The following is a 24,509-nucleotide window of genomic DNA, read 5'->3' on the forward strand; positions in this document are numbered from 1 at the left end:
ACTATTTAAAGGTCACTTTGGCTGTTTATAGAAAATGGATTGCATAAGGACAAGACCATAAGAAAGCAAGTCAGTTAGGAAGTGGCTACTGTCACCTACCCTGAAAGACAGTGATGGCTTAGATCACCATTTTGGTAGTGGAGATGGGGAGAAATGGATGCGTGTAGAATTTATTTTGAGGATAGAAATAACGAAGTTAGTTATTTCCATGTGGATAAATTGAGAGAAAGAGGGAATGACGAGTAATTCTTAGGGCTTAGGGTTGAGCAACTTAACAGATGGGGGTATATACTAAGACAAGGAAGACTGGAACAGAAGCAGGTTTTGGGGGAAAATCATTGTTCAGTTTGAAGTATACTGGTGATGTCAAAAAAAGATGTCAAGCAAGCACTAGGATATAAAGTTGGAGCACCAAGGACGCCTAGCGTTGGTGTGGCAAAAAGAATTATTCTTCACTGTATATACACGTGCTTTTCTATAGTTTTGACTACTTTATGTTTCGGTGGGAGTCATGTGACTACTCTGGTCAATGGGCTATATCACGCTGGGCTGAAGCCCTCAAGAGGGAATTTCAAGCTCTCTGTGATTTCTCCTGCTGCTGCCAAAGTGACTGTTAGTGTTCCATATGGAAGAGTGCTTTTCAGTCTGGGTCCCTGAATGTTGAAACAGAATCACTATTCCCTCTGCTCATCTGTATTGGTCACATGGCATGAAAGAGAAATAAACCTTCTTTTGTTAAGGCACTGAGGCTTGGGGGTTCATTTGTTACTCCAGGACACCTGAGCTGATACTGACTAGTACAGTCAGATAAATGCAGTTAGGCATTTTCAGTAAAAAGATACTACATGAAATCATGGGACTGGACATTTTCTTGCAAGGAGAAAGTACAGATGGAGAGGAAAAGGGAATCCAGGCTAAAACTCTAATGTATTCTAATACACTGGGCTTGAATGAAAGCAGAGAGTCAGTGTTGTGTGGTGCCTCAGAAGCTAAGAGAGGAAGATGAAGTATAAAAATAGGAGTCCGATTCCTGAGTATTTGAGCACCACATAGACATTGCAATGGCAGTTGTGTCTTTTCTCCATTGTTTGTTGTAGGAGAGAGCCTGGCTTTGACTGCTTAGAATGCAGTCACGAGGGGAGCACAGCACACTCTATAAGGCTATGTTGTTATGCTAGATCAAGCCAGCAGGTCACAAGATTGGAGGACCTTTTTTTTTTTTTTTTTTTTTTTTTGCCTTCTTGGCTCTGGATTTGGGCAGATGCAGATGTATCTGATCCGAAAAGCTTTTTCTGACTCATCCAACACTAGGTGATGCTAGATGTTCCTTCTTGAGGTTTCCATTAGGTCCACAAGGAGGTCTCTAAGGCTTGCTATATTGCAATGTAAGTGCCTTGTTTCCTCAGATAGTCATCTCATCTAGGACTGTCCCTAGCACTCACAAAGATATTCAAAATGAAACAGATTCTCAATGTTGGTTCAATGAATGGACAGTCTTGGCACCTGGCAAAATCAACTCCTAGAAACATGAGGGATGTTTATCACAAATATAAGATAGTAAGTATTTCTGTTAACATCCCATGATCAAAGGAAGCCTAACTTTCTTGTTCAGATTCTTCATGTACTTAGTTCATCAACAAGTACTTACCAAATGCCTGGTGGGTACCAAAAATTGTGCATTGGAGGGATGATAGGAAATATCTATCTTAGCTTCTACGCTCAAGGGAGTAACATTGCAGTTGAGAGGATGAGGCTAATGGCTATGAATCCATCAGAGAATAGTAAGAGATGGTATATAGTTAATTGAAAAACTGAATGCCACAGACGATAAGCATTATAGGAATTTGATAAGGGGAAGAAATAGATGAATGTGAAATAAAATCAGAACTAGGCAAATTTCTTAAAGGACATGCAACTTTGAGGGCAGGTCAGATCCACAAGGCTGGAGAAGAATACAGAGGTACTGAATCAGAGATTCTGATTGTGAAGTGGCAAGTGATTAGATCCCTGACACCAGAGAAAAGGGTGTTTATTGGGTATTGGCAAGAAACTTGGTTGTTTCGAAAGATAGGGTAGGGCCAGATTAGGTAGGATTTCAAAAGTCAGTAAACTCGTAATTCATGCCATTCGTTTATTAATGTATTCATTCACTTATGAAACATTCATTGAGTCCCTAACCTGTACCAGCCACTGTTGTAAGCATAGTGTGTGTGTGTGTGTGTGTGTGTGTGTGTGTGGTCACCCACGTAGTCTCTGACCTCAAGGGGATTACATTTGTTGATGAGAGGATAATAAAAACATTGAGACAACTATGTAAGACTATTTGTATGTACTGAAGATTTTTTGAAACCTAGATAATTGGGTATTATAGCTTAAATGCTTAAGAAATAAGAAAAACCTCTTCTATTTGTTCTACCCCATGTTCCACACTCACAAACATGGTAGCTTGCGATTTGTTAACAATACAGTAATTTTCCAGTGTTTTCTATCCTTCCTAATTATAGAAGGACCTAATGCCCATTAGATAGACTGGTGTCCTTTGAAAACAGCAAAACAGGAGATATAGGCTCTCATGCCCATCTTGTCAAACTTAGGCCTGTGAGTATTGCATGGCTTTGTGCCCAGTAGAAGAGGATTAGGGTTGCCAAATCTTTGGATAATAACAAGCTCCAATCTACATAACACCTGGTCTTTACAAACCAAGTCATTATGAATGTGATCCAAGTTGTCACTCCAGGGGTTTTATTATTTCCAAATTAACCGGAGTTGTTTCTTATATATATTGAAGTTCCCTGCACCAGTTCTCTTGTTTAGTGTGGATCATGGGACTGCCTTCCCTGATTCTGCTAAGGCTTGGTGAGGTTAGAGGGCAATAAGAAGAAGAGACCATTGTGCTCTTGATTTCTTGGTGAATAAATATTGTTGGAGGATAAGCAATAGAACAGTGAACTCAGATAATACTGGGTATAGAGGGGGGCATTCTAGGATAGGGCTCAGAAGCAAAGGTTCCAGAGCTGGGCAAATCGGGGGACTCATTGCTACTCGTCCAATATAGATATGTGACAAGAAAACAAACCCAAGATCCAGTGACTGAGATAAAGAAATTAGGATTTGGGATTTTGAGGTAAAACCTCATGTCAGACTTGGGGAGATTTGGGAAAACAGAAGTAGAAATGAAGAGATGAACAAAGCCTTCCAAATATCCATCTACTGGTACAGTTCTCTCCCTTTCCTTTAAGACCCCATTATCTCTTGCCTGCATGACTCTTCCAGTCTTGCTGCTTTGTGTGCTGTCTCTGTACAGCATGGTGGTGATCTTTTAAAAGTCTAAATTAGGTCATATTGCCTATAGAGTTAAAACCAGCCTTTAACTTTCAAGGACCTGCAGGCTCTGACTCACTTGCCCCCCTGCCCTGCCTCTTGTCACCCCCCCCCCCCACCCAGGCTCACTAGTCTCCAACTGCTTTGGACCCTCATGGGTTCTTCATGTGCCAAGCTTTTCAAGGCACAGGGGCTTTGGTCGTGTTCTCTCCCTTTCCCCTTCTCGGCTGCTGTCGACTTACATGAGATCTACTTACAAGTCATCTTAGTTGTTAAAACTGTACACACAACAGACTGCATGGCCAAATCCTAGCTTTTCTGCTTATCAGCTGGGTGAATTTGAAGAAGTGCTTACACTTTCCATGCTTTTATTATAAAATATATTTGATAATAGTCACTGCCTCATGGACTAGTTCTGAGGTTTAAATGATACATGTAAAGGATTTAGCCCAATGCCTAATAGCTAGGAAAATTTCAGTAAATGTTACTTCTTACTATCTTTGGGTCTCAGCCTAAACATCATTTCCCCTGAGAGGTCTCACCTGAGCTTGATCCTTCTTTTCTATTCCTTTCCACTGCATTTCTATTTTATAAAACCCATTTCTCTCATTCTATATGCTTATAATTATTTGTGTGTCTGTTTACTGTCTGATGACCCCATTAGATTATAAGCTCTATGAGGGCAAGGACTCAGCCCACTGTAACACTATATAACAAGTATTGTGTTGCAGACATTCAACAAATCTCTTGCCAAATGAATGGCTGAAACTGATGGTTCAGGACTAAGATTGTATATGCTGAGTGTCTGCTGGGAAAGTGTTGGCACCTCAGAGGGACTGGGCTGGGCCAGAAGCCAGTGGAGTTCCACTACAGTACTTTTCAGTACATTATCTTTACATTGTATTTTAAGATGTTGACACACCAAAATCAAATTACTGGACCAAGCTCAAAACTTACATTGGTATGCCAGGATTAAATGCTCTTTTTTGGCTGAAATAAATTTCAGCTTTGCCATGGCATCTCATCCAGCCTGAAATAGGCTCAAATGAATTGTGTAAATTGTGACAATCATGGCTGCTCCCCCCTCCCCACTCTTGTTTTGCCTACCAAAGTGACCAAACATTTGATTCAATTCACTGGTTCAATGGTTGGGCTAGTGTAGACCCAATGACTTCTGGGTAGTGAGCCCAAGAAGTTGGCTCAGGCTTGCATTTCTTGCTCCTATTTTTACTTTGGTCTTCTTTATCTATATGCCTTCTTTATCTCTTATTTGTTTAATGCCAGTGCCTGTCTATTTTATTTACACAGCACTTTCCCATCCAAGCTTGTTAGATTATATGGAGAATATCACATGCAGAAAGAACAATGACAAATACAACAACAAAAAAGAACATTTAAACTCCAGCAGTATTTGGACAGTACAGGGTTACTTTCCTCTGTGCTCTCTCTAGGTTCTCACTAGTGACTTAGTCCCAGGAGGCCTTCTCCCCCACCCCCCACCTCTTCTTTCATTGTTCTATTGTTTTGTTCCCTATTCACTGGAAGCCTGGAGGTGATTGGAGTTTGGGGCGTCTCTGTGTGGGGGGTTATGGGAATTTATAATCCCCAGCTAATTTTCCACATTGAAACACTGATCTATTCCTTACATATAACAATGTCACCTATTTTTTATGGCCATTTCTTCCAAAGCCTTTCTTTGGTCACTTATTTTGTAAAATTCCACTTCAGCCCCCATCAGTCTTCACTGACAATGTCTCTTTCCCTGACTATGTTATTCTTTTAATATTAATGTTAAAACTGATCTAGGTTTTGAGGGTAGTGCTTTTATCAAGGACCAAATCTGACTATCTTGGCAAGAAATTCATGTTGTTAGTAAGATAAGTATTTAAAACACAAATTGGGAGTTTGGGCTAGAAATGTCTGCCTTTTCTTTTTTACTAGATTAGTATGCAATTGAACAGTGTTAGAGAATGTTCAGGCACATTATGCTATTTGACTATACTGAAATCCCTGTTGTTGGCATAGCACATTAATGTACATTAATGAAAAGTGTTTGTTCAGTAATTTAAAGGAGTCAGTAAGCTAGCAAAATCGAGCAATGTTTAAAGCTCATAGTTCTTTGTATTTTAGAAATAATATAGATTTCATTCTTATGAATCACTTGGTTTTGATTTTAAGAAGCGCAGTATCTAAGACATAGTTCCCTTATAGCTATTATTTCTTATATCCTAGACTCAGAAAACAGGGGACCAAATAAAAGCAATAATGACAGAGGAGGAAAGTTACATCTTAAGAATCAAAGTATTCTTATGAGTACTGTTTAGAGCAGGGGGTCAGTGAGAATCAGCTAACATTAAATTAGAATGCATGTTGAAACCAAACTGCCAGCCTCAAGAAAAATATACATATCACTACTTCTGAAGAGGGAGAGGGATACATAGCTATAAAGATGTCCATAAATGACATACTCAGAAGTCATCCTTGATGGCCTCTTTCCAGAAGGATTGCAAACACAGATCTTTCCACCATATGGCTGCGCGTACATGGGATGTGGTCCGAAAATGCTTCGTTGATTCTGGGAAGACCGAAATCTGGGAAGGCTGAATGTAACAGTTTAGGAAAACAGAAATGTTTTTCTTTGGCTGTTGTTCCTGAAGTTACTTAAATGAAACTCATCGGCTATTGATCTGTATATATTGAGATTACAATAAAACATAATGGACTAGTTTCTCTTTCCCCAGGCTTACAGAATTGGCATTTTATTTCTTGGGAGTAATAAATCACAGTCTTGGATTTGGGGAAATATTCTAGGATCCTGATGGCAGCTGATTTATTTTTAAGACAGTGATGTCAGAAAGAAAAGCATAACCCAGAGTGTGACGGCAGTGCTCACTGGGAGAAGAGTGATTGCTGTTTAAAATATTAAGTAGGGTGGGTTCCCTTTTCAGCTTTTGGAATGGATCTGATGCATTCCAGCAAGATGGATCAGAACTCCTCACCATTACATTCATAACATTCACATTTCCCTTTTCAGGGGCACTTACATTCTTTTGATTCTTTTCCCGTGACAACCTTAGCTCCTCTATTTATCTCTTTAATCTAATTTGCGCTATGACACCAAGCTTTAATTTTCTCATGATTATTTTGCTTCTTTTTAAGCACCCGTGGTGTGCCAAGCATTGGATAAAATTGAAAAGATACAATCCCTGCTGTCGCTGGGCTCACACATTTAAAGAGAAATGACAGGCAAAATATCCTGTAATTGGCAATGGGTAGTCCTCATGCTTTCCCCCCTTTCTCCCTTTTAAAGAAACTTCTTCGTCTCTTTGAGCAAGCCTAAGAAGTTCCCTAGATCAAAGGTGTCAAAAACCAGGAGGGTTTGGAACAAGTGTCAGAGAGTAAGCATATGACTCTAAGAGCCTGGGCTCCTAGTCTGCCCAAGTGCTCTCTGCACTCCTGCCTCAGCCCCAGGGACTCAACTCTCCCATCTCCTCTGCTGCCCGAGGCCTCCGCCACCCAGGAGCCAAAGGCGCTCTTCCTCCCTAGGTGGCACCCCACCCCCCCACCTCCCAAGCTCCAGAAGTGGAAGAAAAAAAAAAAAACAAACACAAAACCTTCAATAAAAGAGGCTGGAGCTAGCCGGTTTTCCAGACGCCGGTCTGCATGAGCTCCTCTGAGAGCTCCAACAGGGGGACGTCCAGGCAGGTGGGGACCCGAGTTTTGGCGTCCCCCCCACCCCAGAATCACCCCCATCTCCCACCCCCCGTTTCTCTCTTTTCTACATATCCCTCTGGGATCTTCTTTGTCTTTTTGCCTGTAACACTGAAGCCCTCTCGTGCCTGGGGACTGCAGAGGAACGCCGGGCCATCGGACCGGGCGGCATGGCTCTGTGTGGTGTGTGTGTGTGTGTGTGTGTGTGTGTGCGCGCGCGCGCGCTTTATGGTGTGAGTGTTCACACGAACTCTGTGTGTTGGGGGTGGTGGTTATAAATGAGTAAAGCACCCCACTCTCTCTTCCTCCTTTACTCCCATTACTTCGCGGATCAATCCCGAGGCGCAAAGCGCTCGCCCCTGTGCGGGGCAATCACTGGCTTGGGTACCCCAGGCTCAGACCAGTGGGGGAGTCCCCTTCACTCAGCTTGCACCTGCACCCCGAAGCTTCAAAGTTGCGGGAAACAGCTACGGGGAGTGGGGGAGCGGAGGTTGAGGCCAGCGCGCTGTGGAGGCTCTCGCCCGGGGCAGAGGGTTGAGCCGAGGGTCGGGCGGGGGCTTGCACTAGGCGAAGGCGGGGGTGGGGTGGGGTGGAAAGGGGAGGAGGCGGCAGGGAGACAAGGGAGGGGAGGCGGGAGCAGCTGCCGGGGGAGGCGAGGCGCAAGGTGGCTCCCCGCGGCCCCGCGCCCCGCGGCTCCCGGGACGCACCAGACAGCCAATGGCTGCGCAGAGGTGTACAGCAGATGGCGTCCGACTGCGCCGTTCCTTCCTCCTCCTCCTCCTCGTCCTCCTCCTCTTCCTTCAGTGCTGAGGTTGCCAGACGCTGGAATGGGTGGTCTCCCGACACACACCACCATCTTTCTTGCGCTCGGGAAGCTCGGGGCTCGGCGGCTCCCAGAGGCTGCGGCGGTGGCTCCAGCAAGACGGGTGAGTGCGGCCGCGCTGCGCCCCGAGCGGGGGATGCCTAGTCCCTGGCCGGCGCGGGAGAGGTGGCTGCGGCCCCGGGCGGGGTGCGCGGTGGGCAGACTTTGCTCTTTGCTCCCTGGGCACCCTCTTTCACCCCTTCTCCCGGTCAGACGCTGGAACTTGCAAGCGGAGCTTCTCCAACGCCTCTGGCTCGGAGCTGCGGGAAGGGTGCAGGGTGCGGAGAGCCCGGGGTTGGCCGGGTGGTGGAACCGCACGGACCGAGCAGAGACCTCAGACAACCGGACCGAGCCACGGGATTGGGGCGGCAGAAGCTGTGTTCCCCCGTTCCTACCTTGCTTTGGAGGTGACTGATAAAGGGAACCCGGGGTCCCCCATCCTGCGCTGGAAGCCTCGGAGCTCAGGATTGGAGGACGGGGAGTTCTGCGGGCTTTGCAAACAGGTTGACTGAGGGTTCCCTTTCGGTAGTGCTGACTGTGAAATCTGCGCGTGGGCGTTCAGTGCCCCTGGAGGAAAGCTGAGCGAGTCAAGAAGTTTTGCAGTTTCCTCTGATTTATCAGTGGAGTATCAGGATGCTGCAGCAACAGTTTACACCTCCATTGTCCCCACTGGGGGCGAGGGGCGGGCTGCGGAGAATGGGACTCCTGGGTCTGCCCAGTCATCTCGCAGTTTATCAAGAGTAAACTGGGAGCAGAGGGTGAGAGTGAGGGAGAGAAAGGAGAAAGAGGTAATTTCTAAAGCATCACCCATATGTTCCTGTCACCTTTCCTAACACCTCCCGCAGTATTAAAGTTAATTGAATACGCAAATGAACCTGCCCTTTTCCAAGTCCGCATAGTTTGGAGTCTAGAAGTTAGAAAGCTTGGGGTGTGTGTGTTTGGGGGAAGGGGACTTTAAGCTCTCTCAATCTCTTTTTAAATACAAGGGGGAAAAACACTTTATTTCAGGGGAAGAGTGTGTGATGCACTGGTACTTTTTCTTGGAAATATTCTGAGTATTTCTTAAGAGCTATTACAATTTTATTTGATGCACTGTGGTCCAGATGGAGTTTGACTTAAGATTATAGTACTTGGGTGTGTTCTGTGGGAGAGGCCAGCGTTATTTGGTTCTCTGTTCATTGCCAGGTGGTCTGTTTTAAGTGCATTTGTGCTCTTGTAAATGACACCCTTGCTGGTGGAGCCTTGTTGGTGTTTTTCAGGAGTGCACCTGTGGGTGTCTGTCCTCATGGAAATAGGTGGATGTCAGCTAGGCTGTAGTGTGTGTGTGTGTGTGTGTGTGTGTAGTTGTGTACATGTGCATCTGGGATTTCCTTTTGACAGGCAATCTTTGAATGTCAAGATGATACATTTATCTTCCAGGCAGTGTCAGGACAGTCTGGGTTTGTTGGGTAACTGGGAGGCAGTGGTCTCCAGGGAAGCCTTTTTGCACTCTGGACTATACTACAGCCAGTGGTTAAGGCTTGCTGAAAGCCACTTAGGATTACTAACCAAATCAAGAAGTCCCATCTAATAGTGAGTGAAAAGCTCATGTATTTGTGGGTTGAATGCTATATAAAGTCCCTGTCTTGAGGCTTCACTTTGAAGCCCTGCTGTCTTTAAACCTCAATGCCATTAATACCAGTAGGCTTCTTTTAAAACTTAATGTGGCCAGTTTTCTGCTTTCTGTGGGTAGATGAGCCAACTGGGCAGATTCCCTAGAATTGGCTTCTTATGCCCAGGCATTGTGTTTTGTTTTCTTTTCTTTCTTTCTTTCTTTTTTTTTTTTTTACCTAACTGCTGGGAGTTGAGGACTGGAAAGTCTTTGTGCAAATTTAAGTAAAAAAAGAATTATCGAGATGATCCCCTGATGTGTAACAACACACACAGATATAATTGCGGTCTTAAACAGTGTGGCGTAGTATTACACATTTGCACCGACCAGTTCTAGTATCGCTGAACACCTACAAACCATTCAGAGTTCTGAAGGTTTGAGATTAATCTGTGGCAGGTGCTTAGAGATGTAACATCTAGGAAAGGACTCCCTACTGCCCATGGAGGTCCATTTTGAGGGTTCAGAACATTTGGGCTTGCCTTATATCTACCTAATATTTAAATCAAAACTTGAGAAATGATCTTTACAATGTCTCTTATTCCTCTGCATCCCTCCCATTGTTTTAATCAAAATTGTTGCTTGTTAAAGAGCTTGAAGGGCCAAGGAAACAGGAAGAATGTGAGGCAGATGGACAGAATTACTGATCATAATAACAGTACAAACACAGACTCTACTTGTTGAGTACTGATATTAATAAATCAGCAGCTAAAGGCACCTTTCTGGTCTCTGCTGAGTGTGCCTTCCATGAGAAAGAAAGCGAAGAATTAAAGAAAAATGGTACTTCTATAATGTACCTCATCAGAGAAGCTATTAAGAACCTTGTCTACTTTGCCGCAGCTCTTGTTTTGGAAGGAATGAGACTTTTATTCATATCCGTAAAAGAAAAGTTTGTCCTTAAATAACAGACTGACAAAGCAGCATGAAAAGGAGCTATGGTAGTGCAAGAGGAGTGTCCAAACAAGAATTCCAAAGCGTATCAGCTCATTTTAATTACACTTCACACACTGAAGCAGAAGTCATATAATTTCTTCAAAAGAAAACAGTCTTGCCGAAAACTGCAGTTTCACTGTTCTGCACACCTTTATAAAGATGAGGCATGAAAGTAATAACATTGCTTCAAAAGTTTGAATAGAACGATGAAGAATAGTTGACTGGTCCTATTGAATTAAGAGTCAAAATGACAAATGGTACAATATATTAAGTACACGATCAAGACAAACAGATTAAAGGATTCTAAGTAGTGACAGCTATACCACTTGGAGAAAAGATCAGCACCATCACCAACACAGCATTAGGAATGCTCTACAAGACAAAAGGTAAAGAATGGGTCCTTGACTAACTAGAGGGTATTAGAGTATTCGCAACTATTTACATGAGCTATTTAGATATGCTTTTGGATTGTTGGAGGTGAACTACACATAAATGCTTCATATTTTTAAAAGAAGACACTTTTCCAGTCTATAACTATCAAAGAAGCAGCTGCATTCACTTTGAATACCAGGCAGCATCCTAAATATAACACAGTTCCTTAATTTAGAGCTGTTAACAAGATTAATATCTAAGTGATAATTAACACGTTAAACCTGTGAAAGTAGAAAGATTTTTAAACTCTCCTTTTAATTCTAGAAATTTTGGAGATGGTGAGTTTGAGAGGGATCAGTGTTTTAGCAGATGTTAAGTCTGGTCTTGCTTCAGTGATAAACATTTTATTCACCCGTTAAAATTTCTCCATTAATTGGGATTATTTTTGTTGATATTTTAAACTAGTATTCTCCTGGGCGGTTATTTACAATAGCTAACAGTAGCTATTGATGAACGCAAGTCAGAGAGGATTAGGTGCAGTTTCCTGTCAGTTTGTATGCAGCTCTTGACTTGGAGGATGAGGATGTAGTTTAGGAAGTAGAGATCACAGTCATTGAATTTCCAGGATGATTCCTTCATTCTAAGCCATCTTGCCTGGAGTGGACCAGTTATTACAAAATATACATAGCTAGTTATGTTCTCAGTTGTAATCCACCCATGATTTATTATTAGCTTTCTATAGCTACTAGATCAAGCAATTCAGTAGTAAGGGAAAAGAGAATATTAGTGTAATCCAATTACTCACATGTCCTTTGCGAGGCTTCTGAAACCAGCCCTGGAGATGCTGCGGAATACAGTTTCCGTGCTGGCAGGAACTCAGAATTATTGCAAGGTAGAGGGTTCAGTCCAGGTCTTGGTTTGTAATCTGAATAGTTAAGTTATCCAGTATATATAAGAGCTACTGTATTTTAAGAGTGTGCGTATGCTCTGGCGATAAGTAAAAACCTAGACATTTTAAAGGCATCACTACTCATACTAGTTTTTGGTCATTAGGTACGTTTTCAATTAGTGGATTCTAAAAGTACAACTTTTTGACATGATGTGGGAATCTGTAGGATTTTTTGAGCTTTACAAAAGAGATGTTCCCATATCAGGATAGTTTGGATATCAACCTACATGTAAAGATCTGTAAAAATGTGGAACTCTTTCCTGTGAGGAACAAAAGGCTATCATGATAGAACTTAGGTATTTTGCAGCAAAGGACATGATGTTTCCTTTTGACTTTGCCTCTCTAGACATATTTTAATTACAAGCCTCTTGTAATTAAATATGCTGTAGCTAAAAACAGAATCCTAAGTAACTAATGCACAAACGATCCTTCAGTGTCTTGGCTGGAGAGAAACTCAGCCGTGTTCCACTTGCCTGCATCAGGGCTGGGTGCAGATTGGTACCCTAGTGCTCCGCTAGTGAACAGCTCATTACTTCTGCAAGAATCATAATGTTGAGAAAAGCCCTCAGCTTCCTAGCAGTTAGGCACCATTGCCTTGTTATTAGACTATAGTTTTGTAGTAATATATATTTTAAAATTGTTTTCAGGCGGGTGTTTTAAAAAGCACATATAAATGGAAGATTTTAATTATATTAAGACTAAGGCTTGCATTAATTTTACCTTGCAGAGTTTCCTTCTGGGCTCTCCTCTATTGATTTTTGTCCTTTGTGCTTACGTTAGATATATTCAGGGTGATTCAGTCTGTGTGCACTGAAACGGCCTTACTGGTTGTAGAAATATTGAACTACCTCTGTGTCACTAGGTAAATGGATGCTGTTCTGAGCTCCCCGAAAGCCCCACCACCACCTCAGTCCCCAACACCTCTTAGCTCATCTCTTGGTACAGCCACTAAGAGAGTCCCCTTTGGCTATATGTGACCAGCTCCTGGGCTGTTGTCAGAACTTATTCTGATCGTTGGTGCTTCAGTCCTAGTACTTGGTAAATATTTTTACCAGCCTTTGATATTTTTACTTGTAACATGAGGACATGTAACCATTGGCACTGTCAAGGCAGCTGAAGTTGAACTGTTTAAATGTACATTTAAATCCTTTTTATGTCCAACATTTATACTTGTTAAAAACACTTAAATATAACTATCTGCCTGCATTTCTATTGCCCAAGAGCTCAAAGGTACTTAGATCCCTTTTAATTGGGCTGTCAAGGCATATAAAGCCACTATACCTTCAATTTAATTTGTTTTCCCCCAAAACATAAACTAAGCTTTCTAAGTCCTCCTGTTGGTATGGGGGAAAACTAGGTGTCTGACCCAGCTCGTCTGCTACTGTGCATCCTGCTCCACACAGTTGTCTCAGACTACTTTATTAAAATGTATGTATGAGGGAGTAGCTCAACAGGCTTTTTTTCTTTTGGAGAAAAAGTAATTATTTTTTTCCATCTCCATTTCTGGGCCTCAGAATTAACTCAATTTATTTTGTATTGACTTCCGTTCATTTCTGTGATTCTGAATTGTTAATAAACTTCATCTGACCTGAATGGACCCATTCTAAGGACTGGAACGTCTTCTGGCCGATCTTGGAGAGGAATAGGATGTTGTTGCTTTGCAGAGTCCTTAAGGAACATTTTTGGGACCTTCTTCTGGATCTCTTCTAGCCAAAATAAAAATAGACACTGCTAGGTGAGTGCGGAAAAACAAAAAAAATATGTTTCCATCTTGAACAGAAAAAATAGTGCTCCTGTATATACATCAGATATGCTCAGGCTGGCCATTAACTTCTTACCACCTACCTTCCTCTTAAGTTCTGCCCCCTTTAAGTCACCCACAAGACCCACACCTGCTTAAAAAGATGCCCAAATGCTACCTTCTACACCCCCAACCTCCAGTTATCCATATTCTACCTATTAGTCAAGGCCCAGTTTTAATTAAACTTCCACTGAGCTTTCTCTGATTATGCCAATTCACAAAGCCTTCTCTCTGTCCGAGCAACTCAGGTGGTAAATTCTAATTTTAATGTTTGATTGAATCAGTTTTCTTATTAGCATCCACTTGCGGAGGTCTGATGGTAAAGGATTTGAATCAGAAAAGGCAAGGCGTTTTTAAGAATTCTGGAAGCTGTTGGAGAGCAGGATGTGATCAAAGGAAGGGGTCTGGGTAGTAAAAGCCCTTTGAGCATCTCTAAGACAAGGCTTGACAATATACTGGTCGCAATAAGAGGGACTCCTAATTATTGATGATACCACACTCTGCGTACCAGCCTAGGTGCATTAGAATCAGGATGTCTAATCTTCATGATAATGTTGCAACGTGGGTTCTATTATTTAGTGTCATTTTTTCATACTAGGAAATGGAGGCTGAGGGACCTGCTGTGAGGCTCGTGCAGCTGGTAAACCCCCAGCTAAGATTTGCATCACAGTCTGTTGGACTGCACAGCCTATTCTGCTCTTCATACACTAGACTGCTCTAGAGCCTGGAGTTCGGGTCAGCAAATGTAGTCTTAACCTCGGCTGGTATCATCTCCCAAATGCAAGAACACACACATACTCACTCACGGCCAGGGTCGTCACACTCGCAGAGGTGATGGACAGGAAGAGTATTGCTGAATCACTTCTACCAGGAGGTGGAAGTGTCACTTGGAAATATTGGGCAAGGCTGCGTTTGGATTTGACACAGACCTTGTACGTGAAGATGGTAATGTCTTAGAACTGAGAAGAGCTCAAGACATTCCTGTGTAAAAGCGTGGGCTTCCTGAGGAACCATCGGAAGATTCAGAACATCCAGGTGTACTTAGGAAACCCACATCATATCCCTTTTCATTAATGGCTTATCATCACGACAGAATTGTTCTGCCAAATATGCCAAATACTGGCTCTTAAAATGAGCACAGAGAGCAGGAAGCGGGGGAAACCTGTCTTCCCATGCGAGTATGGGTAGATTGGAAGTAGCCTTGGTCACTCACGTGATCAGCCTGAGCAGTCTGGTTAGGTGAGTGCCCCTGTCTGTTCTCCTTGTTGCCTGTGCTTCCCAACAGGAAAGTGTTCTTGGATGCGGCGAGGCAACCTCGCTAAGAAGAGGAGGATCCTTCTTCGTTTAAGCATGTATAGACAAATCACATTTCTGAAGATCTGTTCCTGAAGAGCATTTTGCTGCGTCAGCATGTCTCTTGACGCAAACTTCCATGGGAATATATAATATCCCCATTTCCAATACCAAAGTCTTTTTACTTTTTTTAGAAGTAGAGTATGGAATAGGACCAGCTTCTCTCTTTGCCTCTGGCAGAATCATATAAAGAAGCTCAGAAGATTCAAAGTTGTAAAGAGAGATTTTTACTTATTCCAGTATTGAACTTTTTCATGTTCAGAGATGTTGAGAAATGCCATCGGCTGTCTCAAGGAAATGTGAGTTCTCCATCTTTGAGGGAATTCAAACTGAGGATAAATGATGACACGTGGGGGTATTCTGCAGAGAGGATGTGTGCATTGGATATTAATAGCAGATTTATTGATCATTTACTATGTGCCAGATATTATTCTACATGTATTAATTTATAAAATCTTCTAAAAAAGCTTAGAGTGGATTGTGTTCTTCTTTTTCCCATTTTATAGTTGTGGAAATAGGAAATGACTTGCTTCAGGTCAGGATCTGCACTCAGGCAGTGTGAGCTTAGGAGCAGAACTCCTCAACGGAAATTGAACGTAAGCTGCAAATATTCACATGTGCAATCTTAGATTTTCTAGTAACTACATTAGAAAAGGAAAAAGAGCCATTGAAGTTAAGTTTAGTAGTATATTTTATTAACCTAATATATCTAGAATATTATCATCTCAACATGGATCGATTATGAAAAAGTTATGTTTTTTCAGTTATAACCACATCTCTGTTCAGACCAGCCAGGTTTCAAGTGCTCAGTGGCCACCTGTGGCGGGGGTGGCCACCATATGGGACATACCAGGAACATTTCTACTCTGCCTCTGTCTGTTGACTGCCAAGTTTCCTTCCAAGGCGTCACCCATCAGTCTTTGTGTGTATGAGGCCATTCATCTGTGTATTAATTTTGCCCTTAAGTACCAGTGTGAATAATCTCTAAAAAAAAGCTTCTTAAAACACCTCCATGACTTCTCTCAGGAATGTATTTACTTTAGAAAACCTGTAAAATAGGAAAATTTCTCTGTATCTCATCTGTTACAAAATGAATCCCATATGTCTTTCATTTGTGAAGATGGAGCGTATCTAGATTGCTTCCACTTTACAACTATTCATACACATTATGAAATCGCCTCGCCCTTCTCATTTCCAGGCTAAAGAATGCAGTTTCTTTTGTGGTTTATTATTTTTGCTTGTTTTTTATTGGTTTGCTGGGGTGGCTGTGTAGGCTGATGCACAGGAAATGGGCACAGCTGAGAATCTGCTTATCTCAAGTTAAGAAAGAGAAGGGAAAAAAATAACCTTTACCTAAGAGGGAACTTAACCATTTTTTCCCCTGCGCGTAGACTTCATGCGTATTTCTGTGTTCTCTTGTACTACACTCTTATTATGATTACTGCAGTCAGAAATGACATGCAGCCCACCAAAGTGATATTTCTGACCAAATTGTAGTAATTTTTTGGTAGGTTTGACTCATTTCCTGGCAGGTAGCATTCTTCTCAGTGATCTGAAGGGCCTTTCTCAAGTTGAATTTCTGACAGTAACCGACCCTCTGGGCTGCGGCAGGCTTCAATTGAAAAGGCAGAATGTGACATGTCTTTCATTGCACGGAACGCACAAAAATGTCCCGTGTCTCCTTTGTAAGTGCAACCTTTATTCAGCTATACATGATAATGTGAAACATTTTAATAATTCCAAGTCTCTTTGGGAGGCATATTACATGGGTAGTTTAAGTCTGACTTCAGTTGCTTATTAAAAGAAAGGTATTAAGAACAAGGCTTCTGTTGGAAAGAAAGAAAAATCGTAAACTTCATAGGGAAGGATTTTCCGTGTGGAGACAGACTCTAAGGATATGCCATCTAATATTATGTGCATGAATATTAGATATTTCATTTGGATTATAGAGTTGGTGAAATTAAAACATAATGCTTGTGACACAGTATATCCCCAATGTGGCACATCTTTCAGATTTTTTTTTTATAACCAAACAGTTTTCGCAGAGCAACACAAACCAATGGAAAGTGCAAGATGCATTTGTTTGTGAGCTCTAAAAATAAATTTGAAGATTATTTACTGAGTACCCTCTGTGTCCATGGCACAGAGTAGAACCACTAGCCCCAGTTTCTAGGAATTTGCAGCCTAAGTGGGGAGATGTGACATGCATGTCCTCTGCCCCTCTGCCCTTAGCAGGGCCAAGTTACCTTATTTATGTATGTCTAGCTCTCTTACTAAGGATGAGTTCCATAAAAGCAGGGAATGCGTCTTACTCATTTTGGCTCTTTTGCAGCTCACAGAGAATAACTATGCAGTAGGTATGTGTTGGAGTAAGTGGAAGTGGTATGTTATTTTGTTTATACACATGCATTAAAAAATAGCCATGACACTATATTTATAATGGGACCACCTATATAAAAACTCATTTTAAATAATAAAATTGCATGAAGTGTAGTCCCAATTTCTTTGCTACTGTGCTCAGTCCTCTGCAAACTCCAGTTGGTGACTTCTGACAGAGCCGCTGTAGTTGAAAAAGATGGTGTTAACCTGAAGGAAATGTAGGCCTCTTTTCCTAGAATGCCAGCATTATGGTAGGGTTAACCCTCCATCATAGACTCCTTCAGTGTAGAAAAGGTAATCATAATTCTATTTTGTGCTGAGAATGAGGAAACTTGACATTTAATCACATTAATTCTTGAAAATGTGGATATGAGAGGTGGGGAGTGGGGTGGGGTAAAAATTATGTTTATATATGCTTGTGTAAGGCTTCCAATGACTATTGAGGAATATAGGGCTATAAAAGACCCCAAACCAACAAAAAAATTATGAATAAAAAGAAGAACAAAGAAGGAGGTATCACATTTCCTGATTTCAAGCTGTACTATAAAGCTATGGTCATCAAAACAATATGGTACTGGCATAAAAACAGATAAATAGAGCAGTGAAAGAGTATCACAGTTCTGGAAATAAATCCAAGCATGTACACTCAACTAATATTTGACAATGGAGCCAAGAAGACTCAATGCAGAAGAGACAGTCTTTTCAATAAGGGGTGCTGGGACAGTTGGATTTTCATATGTAAAAAATGAAGCTGGGCCCATATCCACTACTGAGAAAAAAATCAATGTAGATTAAGGACTTACATTTAAGACCTCAAATCATGAAATCCCTAAGGAATAAGGCTCCTTGACATGGGTCTTAGTAATGATATTTTTGAATATGACATCTAAAGCAGAAGCAAGAAAATAAAAATGAACACGTGGACTACATCTAGTAAAAAGCTTCTGCACAAAGAAACCATCAACAAAGTGAGAAGACAAAATGAAAAGAATGGGAACAAAAATATTTGCATACTATACATCTGATAAGTGGTGATATCTAAAATATATAAAGAACTCATATAATGCATAGGGAGAAAACACCCAAATAAAAAATGGACAAATGACCTGAAAAATCATCTCTCCTAAGAAGATATACGAAAGGTCAACAGGTTCATGAAGGATGCTCCACATTACTAGTCATTAGAAAAATGCAAATTAAGACCACAATAAGAAGTATTCCAAACTGCTCAGCCGTCGATAAAAACGAAGTCTTGTCATTTGCAATGACATGGCCGGAACTAGAGGGTGTTATGCTAACAGAGATAAGTCAGCCAGAGAAAGACGGTTATCATGTGATCTTGCTGAAACGTGGAATTTAGGGAACAAGACAGAGGATCGTAGGGGAAGGGAGGGAAAAATAAAACAAGATGCAATCAGGGAGACAAGCCATAAGGGACACTTAAGCATAGTAAAGAAACAGGGTTGCTGGAGGGAGGTGGGTGTGGGGACAGGGGTAGCTGGGTGATGGTGGTTAAGGAGGTGATATAATGTGATGAGCACTGGATGTTATATGACTGATGAATCATTGAACTCTGCCTCTGAAACCAGTAATGCATTATATGTTAATGGAATTTAAAAATAAAGAAATTAAAAAAAAAACCAGAAAATGTTAGGATGGCATAAATGTGTCTGTTAAGGCCGTGTTTTAAAATGCTATTTAATTGTATAGGATTGTGGAGGCGAATGTAATAGTGTTAAAGTCACAATGTTTAACATTATGTGCCATAATACAACTTTGTAAAAATCTATATATACTTATAAATATATTTGAAAGAACCATACGATTTTAACAGTGATTGTCTCTGGATGAAATTATGGATGCTTTGCTAAATTCTACAATGAGTGTGTTTACCATATAATCAGAAAAGTAATCACTATCTTTTTAAAGAAAACAAAGTACAATAGGTCAGAAGGTACCATTCAAGTTATAAGATAAACAGGTCCTAGAGATGTAATGTGCCACATGATGATCGCTGAGACTGCTGTGGGATATACAAGAAAGTTGTTAGGAGATCCTAAGAGCCCGCCTTATGGGGGATATGTTCTAGACCCCAGTGACTGCCTGAAACTACTGATAGTAACAAACCCTAGCTTTCCTATACATATATACCTATGATCAATTTTAGTTTACAATTTAGTCATAGTAAGACACTAACAACAATAACTAATAATAAAGTAGGTTATAACAGTAAACTGTAATAAAAGTCAAAAACAAAAAAACACTGAGCTATCACCTCACTCCTGTTAGAATGGGTACCATCAAAAAAACAAGATGGTGGTGTGGATGTGGGGAAAAGAGAATCCTCGTGCACTGTTGGTGAGATTGAGAATTGGTACTGCTGCTATGGAAAACAGTTTGGAGGAATCTTAGGAAATAAAAAATAGAACTACTGTGGGATCTAGCAAGTCCACTTCTGGGAATATATCCAAAGAAAATGAAAACACTGACTCAAAAAGATACCTGTACCCCCATTATTTCTAGTAGCTAAGACATGGAAACAGCCTAAGCGTCCATTGATGGATGAATGGATAAAAGAATTGTGGTATATACACACACAGTGGAATTTTATTCAGCCATAGGAAAACAAGTAAATCCTACTGTTTGAGACAACATAGATGGACCTAGAAGGTATTATGCTAAATGAAATAAGTCAGAGAAGACAAATACTGTCTGATCTTACATGTGGAATCTAAAAACAAAAGAAAACAAAGCTCATAGAAGAAGACATCAGACTTATGGTTAGCAGAGGTGGAGGGCGGTCAGAAGGTACAATTCAAGTTATAAGATAAACAGGTCCTAGAGATGTGATGTGTCACATGATGATGATCGCTGAGACTGCTGTGGGATATACAAGAAAGTTGTTAAAAGAGGAGATCCTAATAGCTCGCATCATGAGGACAACCTCTTTTTCCTTTTTTTCTTTCTCTTCTTTTTATTGTATCTGTATGAGAAGACATTTGCCAGGTGAACCTATTGTGTAATCATTTCACAATGGATGTAGATAAAACCATCATGCGGTATGTCTTGGGCTTATTCAGTGAGGTACATCAGTTATTTCCAAAAAAACCCCAGGCCTTCAAATTCATCAGTGAGAAACACTAGTTCTTCAGCTTCTGGATATTGTTTTTAAATCCGTGGTTTGCTCAAGTTGAATTCTACTGTCTTTTTCTTTAGCATCATCAATATTTTCAGACTCTCTATATTTCTAAGAAACTCTTACATTCTGAAGAATAAAAATCACCCCACCCCCCCCAAGTAACTCAGGATCTTCTTTCAGTGTGGAACTCTTCTTGAAGGAAGTAGATGCTCAAAGAGATGAAGAGAGGATTCGTCCTCCAGCTGTCTGGCTGATGAGGACCTCCAAGGTGCTCTTCTGCTACAGAGCCCCCAAGTACAGAATATGATGGTCCCAGAGTGACCAGGAGTTATAGGGTAGGGTTAGGGTTGGGAGAAGGGGGCAGCGCAGAGGGATTGGAGACAGGGTTGGGTCTAGGCTCTTTTGAACTTTAGAAGTTTATGCAGATTTTAGTGATGAGAACACATACACCGAGGATAAAATGATTTAGATTTCTTCAGATTGAATACCAGACCAACAAGTAACAAAGCTCAAAAGAGGCTTTTTTTTTTTTAAGATTTTATTTATTTATTTGACAGAGATCACAAGTAGACAGAGAGGCAGGCAGAGAGAGAGGAAAGGAAGCAGGCTCCCCGCTGAGCAGAGAGCCTGATGCGGGGCTTGATCCCAGGACCCTCGGCTCATGACCTGAGCCGAAGACAGAGGCTTTAACCCACTGAGCCACCCAGGTGCCCCACCCCCCTTTTTTTAATGAAGAGTTTCGACATTGTATATAATAATTGCTCAGTCTTTTTTATTTTTTTTGAAAAATCTAGGAAATCATCAGAATTGAATATATATAATGAATATATATAATTTACCTTTAATTTAGTTTCATCACATTGTTAATCCAACAATATTTTTCTTGAGTATACACTGCATGCCAGGCTCTTGCAAAACTGTGAATAAAATAGGAAAGGTCCCTGCTCTCGTAGGATTTCTGGTTCAGACCTGTGCAGAATAAATGTGAGAGTTACTAGATGTGTGTGGCTAATGATCACTTAAAATGTGGCTAGTCCAAGTTGAAATGTGCTTAAAGTGTAAAATGCATACTGGATTTCAAACAGTATAGAAAATGAAAGTTAAAGGCCTCAATTTTTTGTATGGATTACATGTTGAAATGGTAATAGTTTGGATATATTGGGGAAATAAAATATGTTAAATTAAAGAAAAAAGAATATAGTGCTAAATAATACCAGGACAACCACTTAGTATTTGTGAACAAAAAGGAATCAGCTATAAATTAGCAAGGCTTTATAACTTATAGAGGTGGAACCCCCTTTGAGTACCCCATAGAATGAGATGCGCTGTTAGTTTGGCTCTTTGAGCTGCTTACAGAAAAACTGATCTAAACTGGGCATCAGATCACCAGGAAAACATTTCTTTAGCATTTTACATGCCAGGGCTCTAATATACTTTGATAGATTAAAAGAGTTCTTCCCGTACTCAAGAATTGGCCATAATTAAGGAACTTTCACGGAGTTCATGTGGAGGTAGGAGGGGAAAAAAAAAAAGGAAGGATGCTTCAAAGATTAAACAAATGCTTCTGTGCAGTTTTATAGATGAGTAGATTCAGCATGGGAAAGAAAAATTGGGATTTCTGTCAACTTATTTGTTTTTCATATAGTTTCCTCAACAGTATTTCTCATTCTGGGTCATATGTGCTAGTCTCTAAGACTGGTTATTTATATTTTCTTTAAAATCTTATTTTATATAGGATTTTGAAGTCAGTGGTTTAAGAAACCTCTTCAAGATGCACGAAAAACAACAAATACAGCAATACAGCCCCCCCCCCCCCCCGCAGCATGGCAGTGTGGGCAGAAGAGCTTATCCCTGGTTTACTGGTCTGCATAGAGCTTGATGGCATTCTCCAGCTCCGTGTTTTGAAAACTTGTGATGCTCACTGTCTAAATAAAGTGAGACCCAAATCCTTATAATCTAAGGTAAACAGTTTTGTCCTGGTGTGTGGTGGTGTGTGGCAGGAAAATGTACACTGGGATAGAATTATCCATTGATTTGGCAACAAGTTTGGCAAGCATAGATGTTTGGTAAATGTCTACAAGATAAAAGCATTCGACATAGCAAAGTAGTCAATCAGCCCCAAGAACTGAAAGCTAAGGGCTGCTCAAAATAGTATGAAGTCATTTATGCTGTGAAGGCTTAGGAAGTGGGTGTAAAATGATGGAAGTTTGGTAGGGCACGCATGTGGGCTCGCACGCACACACATGCACGTATTCCACATGAACACCAAAGAAAGCATACACATATTTGATAAGAGACTGATGGCAAATCCAAGATGAGAAATGACAGGGGAAAGAGGAGGCCAACAATTCCACGGAAGCATGTTCACTTGTTGGAACTAGACATGCATTCAGAAATATCATCAGTTGAAGCCAGCCCATGAGTCAGTTTGAAGGGAGAGGGGAATAGTTTTCAGAAAACAAGCATACTGGGGGCGCCTGGGTGGCTAAGTGGGTGAAGCCTCTGTCTTCGGCTCAGGTCATGATCTCAGGATTCTGGGATTGAGCCCCATGTTAGGCTCTCCGCTCAGCAGGGAGCCTTCTACCCGCCTCTCCCTCCGCCTGCCTCTCTGCCTACTTGTGATCTTTCTCTCTGTCCAATAAATAAATAAAATCTTAAAAAAAAAAAGAAAGAAAGAAAACAAGCATACTGTTGCAGAGGCTGGGCCCGTGGCAAAGGTAGGAGAAATCCGTACAACCCAGTCAGATTATGCATGCTCTTGGATCTAGAGATGCAGGAAGAAGAGCAAAAACAAACGGGAGAGAAATGAAGCAGTGAGATGTGGTGACATTTAGTGCTATATATAATGTACCATCGGAAGTTCATATGTAGTATATGCAAACCCAAGGCTTTCCAATTCAGTCTTTCTGAGGTTATGAATGTACTTTGATTCGCTTCCCAGTTATCTCTTTATCTCTTGCCTTCCTCATTCTACCTCCCGAAACTGGTAGAATTTGCTCACAGTCTTCGCTGTGCCTTTACTCTTCAAATCACCCAGCCTGGATTCTGCCTCCACCGCTCCAGTTGAGTAAGTTCTTGCCAAAGTTATGAATTGCTTCCTAGTTGTCAAATCCAATGGACATTTTCCAGTCTCTCTTTATTGTGATGATTAAAAGAAGAATCTTAGTATATTAGAGAAGCCAAGAATGGACTGGCAAAGTTCCCATGATCCTACCATTTTGATTCTGTTTTAAAGCTGCCAAAATAACTACTGAAGATTTAGACAAGCAAAATGGGTAATTTTGGACTACACATAAACTGGGAAAGATTGAAATGTGTAACATTTTGCCAAAAAGAATGGCTCCAAAATAAAGTTGAAATTGGAATATGAACCTTTGGAAATTGAGCAAGATATGGATAAGTAAGAGGCAATTTAATTAGGATTTATTAGCAGAAAATATAACAATCCTTCATGGAGGATAGCCCTGTTAACTTGACAGGGGATGAGGGGAAATGTTGTTTGGTAAACAGTCATGCCCCTATTTCTAGAAGATTCTGAAGCCTAAAAACGAAGTTGAAAGGGGCAAAATTTTAAGAAATGCATAAAGATGAACATGCATTTGGACACAGATGCCCTTATGAGCACCAAACTTACTGATTCAGAGTGTGGAGAGAATGAAGGACGTGCTTGTAGAATATTCCGGTTGACAGCATTATTACTGGAATAATCTTTCAAAGAACAACTCAGTCCTCTACCTAATAATTGCTGGTAAGGGTAGGGTTTCCCCATTAAAATCTTAGATACCTATTTATAGACTCTCGGTTTATTTGATATTTATCTTTTCCTCATCTTTTTTATTTATTCAGAAACTATCACTTTAAGAATGCTCGGGAGAGTGGAAATATTGATGGGAATAAATGTTAGGTTGGTCCTTCTGAAAGGGGAGGGACACACTAATGTCACCATTGTCATCAGAAGCAAATGTTTATTAAACAGCTGCCCTGGTCCTCTAAGTTAGCTGTGAGGTCAGTGAAAAATTCTGAGTGCTCAGATGCTCTGCA

General features: G+C 41.1%; 1 protein-coding gene across 2 annotated transcripts in view; it reads left to right on the top strand.

The window, feature by feature from the left end:
• Positions 1-7,675: 7,675 nt before the first annotated feature.
• The window catches only part of THSD7B (thrombospondin type 1 domain containing 7B), an 824,611-nt gene continuing 807,777 nt past the window's right edge, over positions 7,676-24,509 (top strand). For both annotated transcript variants that reach the window (XM_082689340.1, XM_082689339.1), the window contains exon 1: positions 7,676-7,958. The gene's annotated coding sequence lies outside the window, so the exon portion shown is untranslated. The remainder of the gene's footprint in view (positions 7,959-24,509) is intronic.

Source organism: Mustela nivalis (genome assembly GCF_964662115.1).
Source record: "Mustela nivalis genome assembly, chromosome: 11".
NCBI classification, from domain to species: Eukaryota; Metazoa; Chordata; class Mammalia; order Carnivora; family Mustelidae; genus Mustela; species Mustela nivalis.